General features: G+C 44.5%; 1 protein-coding gene across 1 annotated transcript in view; it reads right to left on the reverse strand.

Annotated features, from left to right (window-relative positions):
- Positions 1 to 18,384, reverse strand: part of SGCZ (sarcoglycan zeta) — a 779,950-nt gene that overhangs the window by 118,015 nt on the left and 643,551 nt on the right. The window lies entirely within an intron of this gene.

The following is an 18,384-nucleotide window of genomic DNA, read 5'->3' on the forward strand; positions in this document are numbered from 1 at the left end:
TTTAAATATTCTAATGAACTCAAAATCTTAATTTTTTTTCAGAGATTAAAGAAAAAGTACACTCATGTTATGTATGAAAAAGTTTTTGGACAAATTGTTAATCCCAATGCCTCATACTCTTCCTCTTGTTCCTAAATATACCCCTTGTCTTCTTTTAATTCCTTTCTTATAATTTTGCTCATATGTAACATCTTTCAAGTTATTCAATGAAAGCAGAGGTATCGCTCAGAAAATGATAGTGACTAATGACTAACGACAATCCATAAGGGACCTATCAGCCCTTTTGTGAACTGTTCTTTCTACAATGTACTCAGGTTTTTCAGTTGGTTTTCAATACTCAAATACCTCATTTAGGCCTGGATCACTCCCCCCCTCCCCACCCCCAACACACACACACACGTAAATGGGAATGCAAGAGGTTGTCAGGATAGCACTCTAGACATAGAGATCCATTCTTATTTGAGTTGTCTTCTCAATTACATCCAGCCTCACAGCTGTGTGGAAGTTATTGGTTCATATAATGAGAAATGCACCTGTTTGCATAATGCTGCAGTCATCAGCTCAACATCAGTCCAGGCCATTATCAAAAGACCGGAATCTAATCAGAAACATAGAAGCCCTAACAGCTTATATGAGATAAGGATTTTCAAGTAAACTCCTTCATATGCTGGTCAAAATTTTCATAAATGATTCATGATATAGTGGTGTGATTCTCCTATCAGAATGAAAATACAGGTACACTGTTCAAAACAGAGCATTATGTTTATACTACTAGTAAGGAAAGTAAAGTAGTAGGTTATAACAACAAATGTAGGACACTTCTTTTGAAAGCAGTGACAATTATCCCATTATAAAGTGTAGCATTTCATATAGGTTTCCTTTAATATCCAGTTTTAGCTGTATTTTGATTTGTGATGTGTGTGTGTGTGTGTGTGTGCGTGCGTGTGTGTGTGCACATGTTTAACACAATACTAATTTATTTTGAAGGCAATTTTTTTTCAGGATGGGGAAATTGAGTGGTGAAGTGACTTGCTAAAGATCACATGGGTAATTAGAACAGTAGAACCTAGTTTTACTGCATCCTAATTTATTGCTCTATCTGGTCAACCCTCTGTAGGATTTCCCAAAGAATCTTTCCCATATTTGCTTTTCCTGATTTGTCAAAGCTGAAAGTAGGTACATGCATGGTTTTTGAACCTGTAAGGTGCATGTTTCTTTCAGATCTCATTTGAAGGTCTGTATAAGGAATCTCTGCATCCCCTCACTGCTGCTTGTGTGTTATACAGTGTATGTAAATTTAAAAGTGCCATGAAATGGAGAATAAATACAATGATGTAATGTTTCAGTTTTGCATCAGGAACTGAAGTCAAGTATCTTCAGTCTAAAGACTACATTATAGAATCTCTCATTCTTTATTGCCCAATAAATACTTAGCTATTCCACGAAGTGGAACAGTTTGGACAGGAGTGATTTAGAAATCCCAACCCATAATACCTAATACTGTGCTGGTTACAACATCCTTGTGGGAGATTCTTCAAGGTCCCTTAGTCCGATGAAGTCTCCACTATTCTAGGCACTGGATCAGATTGCACAGATGAGCTAGATGGGGAAATGTCTATTTTGTGAATCTCAAAAAAGATTATGCTGCTGGTTGGTGCTGTCAAGAATTAGGAGACTTTACAAATGAACGCTGACAGAAACACAGGCATCAACAGACTTCAGAAACTACTCAGAAGGTTCATTCCTCAGATTTGTAATGCTTCTTTTTAAATGATAAATGTATAAAATTTATAGGCTGTGCATATACTACATTACAAAATAATTCATACGTTGGCAGTGAATACATCCATTTTGTTCTACAGGTTAGGCATGTCCACATAACTCACAAGTCAAGAACACATAAATAAAATGGATGATGATATTTAGCACATCATTTATTTAAAAGAGAGAAGCAAATATAATAAATTAAATACAGGGTTGAAATACTTAAAGAAATTTTAAATGGCTTGTTTCTAGGTTTTATGTGATTCACAGATGATTTACACACATATTGGATTCAAAGCTCAGAATAGTTTTTAAAAGATAGATGGTTGATATAAGCACAATAAAAGAATACAGTTTGTACTATACTTCTCTTCTTATACACGGATATAAGAACATGCCTTACTGACTGCACAGGTTTTGAATGAGAAGAAATAATCCCCGCCTTGCTGCTCTACATTAATGCTTTCAGATTAAATTATTGCAATTATATATCTCCAAGACACAATATCATTAAATATTAGATAGTTATTAAAAGAGAGATTCTCCACAGCAGTCCATAATGATACCTAAGAGAGCATTACTGGTGATTTAATTGATGGCACATTCTCCCTTGATTTATTCCTAAAACAAAGTACTAGTGCAGGGCTGTTCAACTGACAGCCCACTGCCCACATGTGGACCATGAGGGGTTAATCAGTGATGCGAGATGCCTACCTGCCTAGGCTTTCTAGGGTCTAGGCGTTCCCTCCCTCCCTCAGTTTTCATTTTCTGCTCCCACCCCAAAGGGTGCAGCCCAGGAACTGAGGTGGATGCTGCCTGTACAGATATTACAGCTGGGTGTGCAGCTTGGGAGCATGTGGCTTGCATGTGTGTGGCCCCCACTGTTGCAACCTGTGTGGCATGTGGCCCCCAGCCACTTATCAGTTGAACAGTTCTGTGCTAGCATGTACTTCCTGATAATAATGCTGCTTCATGTATTAATATTTAATTTACACACACACACACACACACACATATATATAGTGCTAGCAGACACTATATATATATATGATATATATGTCTGCTAGTAAATTCCACAACAGAACATTGAAGGGCATTTATACACATACTTATTTTCCAGCAACACGCTGGAGATCCACCACTTCAGAGCAGACTCAACTCATCTAGTCTGCTCCATACGCAAGCTGAGGCGAACTGTACTGCATCATGTGCAGTTGTATAAGCGGAAAAATGTGCGTCAGTGTGCAGAACATGGCAGTGGTATGCTTTTGAACTAAATCACCTCTGAGGTGTTTTAGATCAAAAGTATGCCACCACCATTTTCTCAGCGCTGATGAGCATTTTGCTGCTTATACAACTGCATGTGTTGCATGCAGTGCTGCCACCCATACAACCCAAAGAGACCAGGCTGAGACTTCAGGAGATTTTAGTGTGTGTATGTGTGCGTGTGTGTGTATACACATATATATATGATATATATGAAAATTAGAATCTCTTCAGGTCTCAACCTGGTCTTTTTAATGTTCTGCTGTGGAATTTACTAGCAACAAGATTGCACCATTTATGTATCACTGTACTGTCACATTTTCATATAATGTAGAGTTCAAGGATCAAGTAGTCCTAGGAATCTATGTAAATATAAAAGGCATATGGCATATTTTCAGATTAGCCCTTAATACTTACACATCTATGTTCACTATCTTTATATAAATAGAGTTCCAGTTTGTCATATCTTAATTTCAGCATTGTTAATTAGGAATAGTTTTGTCCATTTGTGAAAATTAGAATTTTAAAATGTGAAATATAAATTATTTTTAAATGATTTTATAATCATTTACAACATGGCTTTGTTGCTGAAAGGTCCTGCCTGACCAACCTCATCTCCTTCTATGACCAGGTGATGCATTGACTGGACAAGGGAGACAAGGTTGATGTCATATATCTGGATTTTAAGAAAGCCTTTCACTTGGTCTCCCATGATGTCCTCATGGTTAAGCTGGGGAACTGCAGCCTTGACCATCTCATGGTCCAATGGCTGAGGAACTGGCTCCGGGGTCGGACCCAAAGTGTATTAGTTGATGGGAGCCAATCAACATGGCGCAAGGTGACCAGTGGTGTCCCTCAGGGCTTGGTACTCAGGCCAGTACTCTTCAACATCTTCATTAACGGTCTGGATTTGGGGGTCAGATGCAGACTGGAAAAGTTTGCGGATGACACTAAATTATGGGGGACAGAGGTCCCACTGGAGGACAGGCTGATCTAGGCTGACCTGGACAGGCTCACAAGGTGGGCGGACAAAAATGCGATGGCATTCAATGTAGAGAAGTGCAAAGTGTTCCACCTTGGGAGGAAAAACCAGCATCATACATACAGGCTCAGTGTTACACTGGCTAGCACCATGAACAAAAGAGACTTGGGGGTCTTGACTGACCACAAGATGAACATGAGCTACCAATGCACTGCTGTAGCTCACAAAGCAAACCCCAACTCTGGCATGCGTCAACCAATGCATCTCAAACAAAACCAGTGACATCATCCTCCTGCTTTACTTGGCCTTAGTGGGGCTGCAGTTGGAGTATAGTTTTGGGCCCCCCATTTCTGAAGGGATATGGATAAGCTTGAGAAAGTCCAAAGGGGAGCCACCTGCATGATCAAAGGCCAGGTTGAGAGACATGGGCCACTTCAGCCTGGAGAAGAGAAGGCTCAGAGGGAACTTGGCAGCAGCCTATAAATATATAAAGGGTGTGCACCAGGATCTGGGAGAACAGTTGTTCACCAGGGTCCCCCAAGGAATAACAAGGTCTAATGGCCACAAATGGTGGAAGGCCTATTTAGACTGGACATGAGGAAAAATTTATTTACAGTCCAAGGATCCTGGGCCTTGAACAGACTCCCCCAAGAGGTGGTACATGCATCTACTCTGGATTAATTCAAAAAACATTTGGATTCTTATCTTGATGGAATCATTTGACCCCAGCAGGCTTCCTGCTTATGGCAGGAGGGGGCAGGACTCGATGATCTCGCAAGGTCCCTTCCAGCTCCTAATGTCTATGAAATGTATGAGTCACTTAAAAACCAAAAAAAGTCAGTTCAATTTCCCAATTTTTTTCTCTTGGAACAACAAACTCTCTATAGGCTTACAGTGCAGTAAAATACTGTGCAGTAAGCCTTCCCCAGTATCACATCTACACATGCACCCTGTTGGGAGCCAATCTGGTGCCAACAGGGGCAGCCTGGTGCAGGGCTGCTCCTGCCCTTGTTTGTACCCCAGCAGCAGGCAGGGGGAGCTCCAGGCTCTCCCAGGGTGCTAGCGCAGGGGCTGGCAGGGGGCACAGAGTCTGGTCCCAATGCACATAGGGCTAGGAGAGCTCTGCCAGCTGCAGCATCAGCTGTCTCCTGGACCCATGCATATCACTACAAGCAGTAGAAAACTGCACATTAGCTTAATTTACTGCACAGTAGTTGCTGCACACATAACATGGTGATGCCTTACAGCACAGTACATTAGTTTAGTGCACAGAAAAGTATCTCTTGTAAACGTGCACAGACTTTGTCAAAGAAACTAAGACCATATTCCATTGCAACATGTCATTCCATTCAAATTGAAGTCCTTTGTGAAACTTGGTCACTTTGCTTGTTATTTCATTTTGGGAGAAAAGCAGAAAAAATGTTGAAAACATTCTATTGTTATATTTTAGGAAATGTACATTTTTCATTCTAAGGACTTTCAATGTTGAAAGTTTAAAAATGTTGTATTATAGTTATTATGTAAAGTTTAAGAAGTAAAACTAGAAGGAAAACATTTAAATTGACCCCCCCAAAATTATTGGCCTCTGAAATTTTCCCTTGCAGAAAATTTAGAAAATCTGGCATTTTGCCTGGATTCAGAAGCCAGATTCAAAAGTCCCAGATCTTGTGTGACATGCAACTTCATTCCTCAAAAAAACCTCTAGGTTTTCTTTATATATTTAGTTTTCTGGAGCACAACAAACTATGAAGGAAAGGCCGCAGATATAGACACTTTGAGTCATTCATTTTATAGTCTGAGAGGCGCTTTTTCAGGAAGCCCATAAACTTTTTAAATCTAAAGTGAATAAATTATCTGCTTGTAAAACTGATTGACAGAATCTGGGTTGGTCATCTCAGTATACTCATCCATTCCTTATTGTAATTTTAAGTTTTTCAAGGTTACAAAACAACAACAACAAAATGAATGGGATAAAAGATTATTCAACATGGGGCAGAATCAAAGGATTTAGAGGCCCTTGGCTAGTGCAACCTAAAGCCTAAAGTTAGGTGTCTCGACTTAGGTGTCTTGTTTCCCTTAAGTGTAAATGGGCAAAATTGGGTGCCACAGAATGGTACTGTGAAAAAACAAAACAAAAATGCTGAATGGGGAGTCTTCTTCAGCTTAGGCATTCAGGTTCCTGCTCTCAAAACACACCTATCAGATTGGGTCTTTAGGGGACTTTGGCACCGTTCTGTTTAACTTATAGATCTAACTGTTGCTTAGACAAGTATCACAAACCCCACTAGGGTCTGACAATGTTAGTGGGGTGTCATGCATGTTTCCTTGAGTTTGTTTTACTGAAATGATGTGTGTAGTCTCTTCAGAGAGGTAGCATAAAACTGTATTTGGCATTATCATCCTTATGTTTGTATGCACTGTGGTTTTATGAGAAAATAGGACTCTAGACACTTAGAAAACTTTAATTATCTAAAACTAAGATTTCCAATGGAGTACAGGTACCCACAAGTGGTAGCTGAAAACAATTTAGGTGCCTGAATTCCACACAAGTGCCATTTTAGGTGTTGATAAGGCTATACCTATACTGCAGAACATCTAAGCTAGCTAGTTTATGCAGAAGCAGGTAAATTACCCCACAAGGAGGTTTAGGCTCTCATGGCCACACTGGTACCCAGAATGGAGGTTTAACTCTAGCTATATATCTGTCGGTGACACTGACTGAAGCACAGATATTCCTAAATCCTTCACTGCTGTAAGAGTCTGGACTTAATAAACTAGCCAAAGATCATGCAGTTAACTGTGGGATAGTAGAAAGTAAAATTTGGGTTTCCTAAGACACAACCTTGCACCTTCATCTTTCTGTGTTGAAATAGCCTTTGAGGAGAATTGATGTTTGTAAAAATGTATGTGTACATATGAAAGTATGTGATGATATCCCTCTATCATTCTAACCAACCTTTCAGACGAATGTACATAGTACTACAGAATTAGCTTTCAGCTCCACAGAAGCATTTTCCAAGTTGACAGGAGGGCATATGGAGATGCAGATGGTGTCCCTAAACCCTTTTTCCTGTCTGAAACTGGTAGGAAAATCTTTCATGGAACTGGAATGAATATCAGTAGCTGGGTAATACTGCCCTTCCATTTTCCTCCCAGAACTAAGGCCATAGGAAGTACAGCAAGTAGTGAATCCAGCTGAACTCTGTATTACCATCAAGTCAAATCAGTCCCAAAGCCACTGCAGCTGTTGGAACATCTTAGATGCTGTAACAACCCTCCTTTACTCCTCACAAGGTTAACTGAGTTGGTTTGCATCACCGGTGATTCTTTGGGCAAAGTGACTTGGTGGTGCCCATCTCCTGTCCAGGTATGGCCACTGGCTCACAGGGAGATCATTCACCCTTTCACATGTCTTGTTTTCAGTCTTGCTGGATATCCATACCCCACCTCAACCAGGGTAGCCCAGGTGGAGTTGCCAGTTTAGTTGCCAACAACCCGAACATGGAACAAGCTGTACTGGTTTACATGGTACCTGAGAGAGGCCTGGCCCGCTAAGTTGTATTACCATATTTACTTGAAAAAAGCCCCTCATCTTATAATCACATACAAGGAAATCACATTAAATACATTGTCTATTATTAAACTGCTGCCAAAAGCAGCATGTGCTCAGTAGTGGAAACCAACTATGAAACTGATTAAACACAACCAACACTGAGCATAGCCCACGTTGGGTGAGCAAGTTTGAGAGAACAGGTGGGTAGTCTCACTGCAAGGAACTGACACTGGGCCTGGAAACTTAGCTAAAAAGACCAAGATGCTGATAGAAACCTACCAGAAAGATAGGTTAGTATAGCCCATCTGAATAACATATATAGTAGTGACCATAAAGCAGTCCCCCTCACTGCTGACTCTTTTTCAAGTCATAGTGAGCCAAGACATTGCATAGAGTTCACCTAAAATCCTTCTCCTCTCTCAGCCTGGCACATAAGATTCACATGGCTCTGTCCATAAGCAGAAGGTGGACCAGGATGCCCTGTGCCTTATTTTCATATACATTTTGGAGCATCCCAGGCCTCATGACATGAACAACAGGTTCCAGTCACGAGTAGAGGTTCATTAGCACATGGATCCTTCATGTATTTGGAACAGTCGTATACTGAGCAGTAGGGCTGTGTGAAAATTCACTGGGTGTTTTGTTTTGACACTTTCGAATCATTTCGAGCACAAAACAGTGAAATCAAAATGAAATGAAAGGCTTCAAAATGGTCTCAAAATGAAACAAGGGCAGTTGAAATATTTTAAAAGTTTCAAAATGTTTTGAATTTTGAAGGTGGGCTTGCTTGCAGGGAAACAGAAAGTAAGGAGAGGTATGGGGAAGAGGAGGGAAAGTCTGCTCTGATATTGACATGTGTAACTGGCCAATGACTGTGATCCTTACCTGAGGTCCCTACCAATCCCAGTGATCTGGGGGAGTGATGGAAAAACATCATAAAAAGCAGCATTGTTTGAACTGAGTTGCTTTCTGCCTTGGGGTCAATTACTGAGCTGCATCTTCCAGCAGCTCAGCAGCGTCAGACAAAGGCTGTAATTTCCTACTTGCTAGCCTGTTCCTAGCAACTGGGATTCATCAATACCTTCTGCTTTCTATACCCTTTTATTATTATATTAATTAATTCCTTTCAATCTATTCCTCCCCCATAATCCTGTTTTTGTTTTTGTTAATCTATTTTGATTCTTTTCCCCCAGGAAAAAAAAATCTGCTTTTTCTCGCATTGTGCGTTCCATTCACTGTGCAGGAAACCACAGCATATATTGCATATTATAATATAGAATTTATTCAGGAGCACATACTATATATATTTATATATTTTATTTATTACATAAATACATAGATACATTATATAAATACACATACATTTACAATTATCTCTATATATTACATAAATCAGATTAAATTACAGAAGAACAGACAGATTTTCCAGCACACCAAGGCAAACACGCTATGAAACACACCACGAAGCATGCTAGAAAGCCAGCTGGCAAGCTTTGCAGGGAGGGGTGGAAGAGGGGGTAGAGGAAGTAAGTTCCACCCCACCCCCAAACAGACACAGCCTCTTTCCTACAACTAGCAGGCATGAGGCTTCCGTTCTACAGGCAGCAAGAAGAGGGGAGCAGTGCCACTGCCTGTGCCTGAGTCTGCATCCCCTCCAAGAGCACCAGCCATAAACCCCCCCCACCCCCACACACCACCACCACCATGACAACAAGCAGCACCAGCATGACAATCTCCTTCACCATGCATTTCACTTCCCATGCTGAGCCTTCCAGTGCCAGAGGAAGAGCTGGAGCTGGAGCTGGATCTGAATGCCCTAGCAAGGGAAATTCTGGGAAAGGAGGGGGAATCATCTGGATCTGGTATATGCCATACTGGATCTGGTATTGGCAATGGGAGATGACATGGTAGCGGACCTCCAGATCGGTAGCCATCTGGGGGACAGTGATCACCTAATAATAAAATACACCATAAGATGTCGAGTGGGTAAGGTAACTAGTAGGGTGAAAGTGCTAGACTTTAGGAAAGCTGATTTCAATGAACTCAGGCGATTAGTCAAGGACGCACTGCAGAGTAGGAGATTTGAAGAAATGGAAGCCCAAGAAGGGTGGCTGTGCCTTAAGGAAATGATCCTTCGGGCACAAAGCAAGACGATCCCCGAGCGAGGCAAAAGAGGGAAAGGGGCCAGGAGGCTTCCCTGGCTGACCAGAGAAATCCAGGGCAGCCTAAGGGCCAAAAGGGGAGCACATAAAAAGTGGAAACAGGGAGAGATCACCAAAGATGAATATACCTCCTCTGCTCGTGCTTGTAGGGAGGCAGTTAGATGGGTCAAAGCTACCATGGAGCTGAGGATGGCAACCCAAGTAAAAGACAACAAGAAATTGTTTTTTAGATATATAGGGAATAAAAGGAAGGCCCAGGGAGGAATAGGACCCCTGCTAAATGGGCAGAAACAATTGGTGACGGGCAAGGTGCCAGACTTCCATGCGTAGACCCTGAGACGGTGCAGAGTCACTTGGAAGAACTGGATGCCTTTAAGTCGGCAGGCCCGGATGAGGTCCATCCGAGGGTGCTGAAGGTACTGGCCGACATCATTGCACAGCCACTGGCGGGAATATTTCAACGCTCGTGGCGCATGGGCCAAGTCCTGGAGGACTGGAAAAGGGCCAATGTGGTCCCCATTTTCAAAAAGGGGAGGAAGGAGGACCCGGGCAACTATAGGCCAGTCAGTCTCACATCCATCTTTGGCAAAGTCTTTGAAAAAATTATCAAGGCTCACATTTGTGAGAGCCCGGCAGGACAAATTATGCTGAGGGGAAATCAGCACGGGTTCATGGCAGGCAGATCGTGCCTGACCAATCTAGTTTCTTTTTATGACCAGGTTACGAAACGCCTGGACACAGGAGGAGAGGTGGATGTCGTATACTTAGATTTCAGGAAGGCCTTCGATACGGTATCCCACCCCATACTGGTGAACAAATTAAGAGGATGTGACTTGGATGACTACACAGTCCGGTGGGTGGCGAATTGGCTGGAGGGTCGCACCCAGAGAATCGTGGTGGATGGGTCGGTTTTGACCTGGAAGGGTGTGGGCAGTGGGGTCCCGCAGGGTTCGGTCCTTGGACCGATACTCTTTAATGTCTTCTTCAGTGACTTGGACGAGGGAGTGAAATGTACTCTGTCCAAGTTTGCAGATGACACAAAGCTATGGGGAGAAGTGGACACGCCGGAGGGCAGGGAACAGCTGCAAGCAGATCTGGACAGGTTGGATAAGTGGGCAGAAAACAACAGAATGCAGTTCAACAAGGAGAAATGCAAAGTGCTGCACCTAGGGAGGAAAAATGTCCAGCACACCTACAGCCTAGGGAATGACCTGCTGGGTGGCACGGAAGTGGAAAGGGATCTTGGATTCCTAGTTGACTCCAAGATGAACATGAGTCGGCAGTGTGACGAAGCCATCAAAAAAGCCAATGGCACTTTATCGTGCATCAGCAGATGCATGACGAATAGATCCAAGGAGGTGATACTTGCCCTCTATCGGGCGCTGGTCAGACCTCAGTTGGAGTACTGCGTGCAATTCTGGGCGCCGCAATTCAAGAGGGATGCAGATAACCTGGAGAGGGTCCAGAGAAGGGCCACTCGTATGGTTAAGGGCCTGCAGACCAAGCCCTACGAAAAGAGACTAGAGAAACTGGACCTTTTCAGCCTCCGCAAGAGAAGGTTGAGAGGCGACCTTGTGGCCGCCTATAAGTTCATCACGGGGGCACAGAAGGGTATTGGTGGGTATTTATTCACCAAGGCACCCCCGGGCATTACAAGAGATAATGGCCACAAGCTAGCAGAGAGCAGATTTAGATTGGACATTAGGAAGAACTTCTTCACAGTTCGAGTGGCCAGGGTCTGGAACGGGCTCCCAAAGGAGGTGGTGCTCTCCCCTACCCTGGGGGTCTTCAAGAGGAGGTTAGATGAGCATCTAGCTGGGGTCATCTAGACCCAGCACTCTTTCCTGCTTATGCAGGGGGTCGGACTCGATGATCTATTGAGGTCCCTTCTGACCCTAACATCTATGAATCTATGAATCTGAGTTTCTGCTCCACACCCCTCAAGTTTCCCTTAGAGCCAGGTCTCCTTCCCCAGAAGGCATTTTGGAGGAGTTTGAGGTAGAGGTTGTGGAGGCAAGTGGCTCAGCTGAGTCCACTTCTCCTGTTGCTGTGCCTCTGTCTGCTGATGAGGAGGAAAAGGCAGCATCAGCACATGCACCTGCACCTCAGAAGTGATCGGGTAGTGTGGTCTGGGATCATTTTGAGCTGGCAGATTATCCCACATATGCTACCTGCCTGTACTGCCAAACCAAAACCATCTGAGGAAATGGAACGAAACACATGAGCACCACGGGGATCCTGATGCATCTCTGTAGGTACCACCTGCTTGCCCCTGCTCCTTCTCAGCCTGGTACCAGTGGGAGCATGCCCAAAAAGAAGTTCCCCTCTCGGTCCAAAGCCCCAGTTCCCCCAAAGCAGAGGCAGGCCATCCTGGAACGGTGGGGTAAAGGCAGATAGAAAGGAGGGCACATTGCAAAGGTGAGTGAGACCATCCAGACCATTGGGGAAATGCTTGCTGTGGATGGCCAGCCCTTCTCTTTAGTTCAGTGGCCCATCATACCAACTGCCCGCACACACCACCTTCAGCAGGATGGTGGTGCCTTCCCTTTATGAGGCATGCAGGGAGTAGTTGAGGGAGGAGCTACACAAGACAGATCATTAGGTGGCCTTACACTTCACCTCAGACATCTGGAGCAGCCGGGGTGGAGATCATGCATACCTCTCCCTCACAGGGCACTGGTGCAACTAGTCAGGTCATCAGTGCACTCTCCTTCAAGCTGAGGTGATGCATGAGTCCCTCACGGCAACTGAGATCATGGGGGCCATGGACCACTTAGTGCAGGGGTGGCTCAGTGGGCAGGGCAAGCTCACCCACAGGTTCATGATCACTGACAATGGAGCCCATATGGTCAAGGTGGTCCATGATGCCAACTTAACAGAGCTGAGTGGGATACCATCTCCCAGATCTTGCTGGTCCTCAAGCCCTTCCTTGAGGCCACCAAAACCCCCAGCACTGGCAATGCCCTCCTTAGCCAAGTGATCCCTGCAGTGAGGAAACTTCAGAACCAAATGGAGAAGTTCCAGGGGATCAGTGTTTCTGGCTGAGGCAAGTCACTTTCACCAGACATGCAGGCGCTGGTGAGGCGGCTGAAGGAGGGCATCAGGAAATGGCTTGATCTCTTGTGGTCCAGTACGGATCACATGCTGACTGTCATGTGTGACCCATGTGTGAGGGTGAAGGGGAGTGTATGCAGCAGCCAAGTGGATTGAAATCCTGGTGAAGATAGTCAGGGAGGCAGAAGGGCAGAGGTGGGGGGATGTGGAAGAGGGACATCCACTGTCTTGGTGCCACCACACCATCCACCAGCCAGTCTCCTCCACCACCACTGGTGCTACCAATGTGGGCCAAGGGCATGGCTTCCATGGTGGGGTCCAGAGGCACCAGACCCCACCATCAGGCAGGTAGATCTCAGGCCTTGGTGGCTGCCTATCTCGCTAAGCACATGGAGCTACTGCTGTGCAACCACTTGGCCTACTGGGCAAGCTGCAGCCAGATGTGGCCGGATCTGGGCATGGTTACCCGGGAACACCTGTCCTGTCCACTGACCAGTGTTCCAAGCAAGAGTGTGTTCAGTATTGCTGGTGATGTAGCAACACCACAACACACCTCCTTGGATCCTGGTTTGGTGGAGCAGCTGGTGTTCCTCAAAGTGAACCTCCCGCTGCTGGGGTTCCCCAAGCTTCACCTGCAGATGGAGTGAGTGCCACCCTCCTCACTCCATCCACACCTATTTCCTTTTGGTTTCTGGTTTCCAGACCATTTAATGAACCCTCTCAGAGCTGGAGGGGCCACTCACTGCATCACCAGCTAGCAGGGGAAGAACATGCCCCTGCTGAGTTCCTGTGCCAGGACAAACTTGGAGGTATGGGCTGGGGCTGTGGGGAAGGAGAAGCTCCAGGTCCTGGATATGACCACTAAAACTGCACCCTGGCAGGGTTGGGAGACCTGGTGGGAAATGCCAGGATTGAGGTGAAAGGTGGGTAGGAGTCACCCTAACCTCCAGCTACCACATGCACACAGTCCTGGCTGGGGAAAGCCCAGACCCATCACATCTTTGACAGGCCTGAGGATTGCTGGTTGCAGTGGAGATGTGAGGCTCCAGGTGAGCTCAACATAGCTACGTGGGATGCCAGGTTTTGGGTTGAAAAAAACTTTCAACAGGCTGAGGAAGCACCTGCAGTTTGTGCATGTCCTGTTTCTGGATGGAAGGAAAAGTAAAGAAGCCAGAGGCTGGCATGCAATGCAGGCAAGAAAGCCAGTGAGTGAAAATGGAAATGGAGGTGTCAGGGGGTGAGGGACAGGCTGGGGAGGGAGCGGGGAGAGGGATGTAGCAGTACGGATAAAAGTGGAGAGGTACCTGGGGAGTCAGATGTCCGGCAGGTTGTAGTATGTCAGAAATCCAATGTATTGAGTCCATGAATTTCTGTGCCTGGGAGGTTGATGAAATGCAGTTCATAGGCTCATCTCTGAAAAATGGTTTGTAAATTCCTTTTGAGGATCAGGCCTGAGAGATCAGAGACAGGCAGTGTTCTGTTGTTGTATTTGATAGATTTTTGGTGTGCACTCAGTCTGGTGCACAGTTGTTGCTTGGTGTCTCCACATATTTTACATCAGGGCACTTGGATTTGTATCTCCTTCCATCCTGGAGATGTGTATAGTATTGTGAAGATATCTTCATACTGGAGATATTGTTGGCAGGTTTTGCATGTCTTGTCATGGCATGCCCTGGATCCATTCAGTGTGTTTTGGGCTGTAAGAAGTTGGCTTCTGGTGATGAGGTTAGCGAGATTCAGTGCTTCTCTTGCTTTCAAGACTTTGCAGTGCAGTTTCCCAGAAACCCCTGCACCTATCTCCTTGAAGCTTGACAGGCTTTGTGGCCTCAGCAGGGGCTACCCTCCCTGCTGGTTTCATTCAAATCAGGCAGTGAAACAATTTCAATGAAATGAAATGGAACAGTGCTTCAAAATGAAATGAAACATCAAAACAAAACACTGTCCCATCAAAATGGTGAAACTGAAGTAAAAACGAAATGCTGCTGTTTTGCACAGCCCTACTGTGGGGTCACTGTGACTTGAAGTGCTGTTGACTCTGGAGGAGCTCAGCCCAACGACCTATGTGGTAAATCATGACCCTTTGGCTTTGAACTAATATCATGCATACTTTGTATAAGTAGATGCCAAAGTGCTGTTCAAAAGTGTGTTTATGGAATTCCTTTGCTAAAACGTGCAGCAGTTTCAAAAACAGGTAAGATGGATCAATTCTGGATGAACTAAATGCATGGGTACTACATGGAAATTGCTACAGCCATGTTTAATTTCAAGGTTATTATTTTCAAATTTATTCCTCATGTCCATGTGTTCAGGGAGAGAAGAGTCTGACAGTAAGGAGAAGGGAAAAGGGCTGCCAGGGAAAAAAGTTGGGGGGAAGCAGAGAGCAAAGGGCTACCTGTTCCCCAAATTTATTTTTCCTGATGCAGCATTGGGGGGGGGGGGGGGGGGACAAATTCAAGGCAAACCTCCAATAATTAGATTCTATACCTGTAACATTATAACAAATTTATAGTATGTATTTTTTCCATACATAGAATCTAATTATTGGGGGGGGGGGGGGGGCATCTTATAATCAGGGTCATCATCTATTGCAGTAAATATGGTAACTCTCCTGGGGCCTATACAGCTAGGTACCACTGCACTGCCTATGAGAGAAGTAAAAGGCTTAACACCCCTGTCAGCTTTGTGAAAGGCAGTAAATACATTTCAGAAAATGATGAGAAAATGGGAGAAAGGAAGAGAGATCTGCCATGTTGGCATTCATGATATGACTACAAGTGACAGCATAGTTTTAACAACTGATGTTTAAAACTTGAGAAGTATTCCAGATAACAACTTTTCATGAAAAATGCTTTACAAGACAATGGTCTGTAGCAAACATGATTGCTAACACCAGGAAAATTGAAAGATACTGTAAAAACTCAATGTTTTAGCCTTCTCAGTTCCATACATTACAAAAATACCACTGAAATTCACCAAGTCCAAAGATGCCATTCCAAAATGAATTCTACTTTCTAATGAAAAAAGAAATAATCTGTTAGTATATGTTGCACAATGAAATGTAATGATGCATCACTTTCAGCAGTAACTAAATACCAGTAATAGTACATAGGAACTACTGGGAAAAATTAATAAATATTAAAATTAATATATGTGATGTGCACTTAGGTGAAGGTGTTCTGAAAATGCTTTTGAAAATTTAAGTTGATGACAAAGTCTAAATGCTACAAAAAACGTAACTGTTTCATTATATTTCAGATGTGGAATGGAAGTAAAAGTGTACTCATAAAGAGTATCAAGAATTTTGATTACTTTCAATTAATAAGCAATTTTTTATCTCTCAAATGCAATCATCAACCCTGCTGTCAGTCCATGAGCTGTCAATCTGTGATACTGACAGTAAAAAAGAAGTGTGTCAGGGTTGCCTTCTAATATCACATAGAGACAATGTATGGTCCTCATGGTAATTACATGCTTGAAACTAAACAGCAACTATGCACAAGAATGAATGCTCTCAGAAAAAAAAAAAAATATTAAGGACGAGACACACACAGATTAGTAGGAGCATATTTTTCCCAGAACAATGACTATTTCTGACCTTACTATTCTCTTACTCAAGAGAAATCTACCAGACACCTTTAAAAGGTGAGTTTGGGAATAAAAATTCATTGGATGGCTCAACAGTAGGAACAGAGGTCTGAACATCAATATTGATTTTATGATGTGCTAAACTACCTGATTCCTGAAATTCTTCCTATATTATTACAGGTAATAATGACTTCCCTCCCTCTTGATAAGTCTTGATTCCTCAGAAATCAGCTTCTTTTCTTCTGCTAATTGTTTGCCTGCTACTCCTGGGAATTTCTTAGCAAAGTTTCACATCTTTATTCACTGTTCTTAAAAATCACTGTGCTTGCTTTTCTCCTCAGACATGAATATGAATGTTTGGCATTCAAAAGCGTGTCTAACTTTATCCCAGACACACAGTTGTTCCAATAACCAATATCACCCCTGAAAATCTTTGCCCATCACAAAAAGACAATGTGGACATTTCGACATGTGCAATTAGTGCACCAGAATTTTCTGCATGGAAAATTCGGGCACATTAAACTGCACCCCTGCATGCATCTGAACGTGCATTCATTGGGTGTTCCTACACAGGCAGGCATGTGCGCTTGCAGCAGCTGAAACAGGAGTGAAACAAAATTGTGCTGGAGATTTTTGCCTCAGCACACATGGCTGAACATGCACTTTGGTGTGGTGCAAGTTGTGCCACTTGGGGCAAAATGACCCTGCCCAGCTCCTCCCAGATCTGCAGCTAGGGGGAGCTAGAGGCTGGGGCCAAAATCTGTGCTGGTCCCAGCAATATAAAAACCTGCCCTGTACTGGCCCCAACAATATGAAAACCTGACCTGGTGAGCAGCTCAGGTCTACTTGCCCTCAGGAGCTTCTGAGGCCCACTACCCCTTGTGCAGCTGGACTGCTGAAGCAGCCATGACCTGGAGTGGCCCTTACCCCCTGAATCCACTGCAGCAGTCTGGCAGTGGGGGCTGCTGCCTGCCTGGCTGTGACCTGCTGCCACCTGCAACAGTATCCACCCTCTTGAACCTGCAGTCCCATGGTTGCATGCCTGTCAGACCCACTCTGTCATCTGGGCAGCTATTGCCCAAAAGATGTGTGCACTGCAGTGGTCTGCTTTGAACTGCCAAAGTGTGTCCTCTTGGGTCCAAATGGCCAAGAGGCCAGCCACTTCATTTGCACTCCAGCTGGGTCCCCAGTGCTGGCCCTGGACAGGCTCCCCTGCACGGGTGTCACCGAATGTCTCACCAGCAGAGAACCTGGTGTTCCCTGTTTAAAAATTGCAAAATATTTGATAAAAAACCCAAATTCTCACATTAAAACACCCAAAATAGTGTTATTTTGCTATTAAAAGGAAATGCTACTATATAGAGAGAGATCAGTTGGGCAATGTTTTATTGATATATTTACAAGTTTAAGGCAATTGGAAGCCTACCAGCGCCTCTGTCATCATAATAAAAAGGATTCTAAATATCTATACGCTTTGGCATTTATGTTTAGGGTTTGGCATGGAAAAGTCAGAGCTGCTTCTACCCCCTTTGCTCTCCAGGATGTGCGGCTCTAACCAGCACTGATATGCCACTGCCCTGTCCCTGCCCTTGCCCCTGCTAATTCTCAACCCACAGTCCCTCCTCCCCCCCAGTCCCCTCATCCCTCACCCACAGCCCCGACTAGCTCCATTCCAGCCACAGTTCTGTCCCGGCACCAGGACGTGAGTCCAGCTGCAGCTGTCCCTCCTGCTGCTTTGTGGCTCTGAGCAGTGCCAGCCCTTGCTGTTCTGCTCCTTGCCCCACTCTGTTCCTGGGAAGCCCTTGACTGGGGATGAGGAACTGAGCTAGGCCCTTTCCTCCCAGGCCAGACTCCCGCTGCACAGGCTGCTGTAATGGGGCAGGAGGGCTCTAAGTCTGGCTTTGGAGGCCTCTCCTACCTGAAGCACTCTCCCACCCCTAAATCCCATCTCTCTCTGATGCACTATTTCTGCCATCTCCACCCCTCCTCCCAGCCCATTACCCCTCCACAGTGGCTCC

Source organism: Alligator mississippiensis, chromosome 2 (genome assembly GCF_030867095.1).
Source record: "Alligator mississippiensis isolate rAllMis1 chromosome 2, rAllMis1, whole genome shotgun sequence".
In the NCBI taxonomy this organism is placed as follows: domain Eukaryota; kingdom Metazoa; phylum Chordata; order Crocodylia; family Alligatoridae; genus Alligator; species Alligator mississippiensis.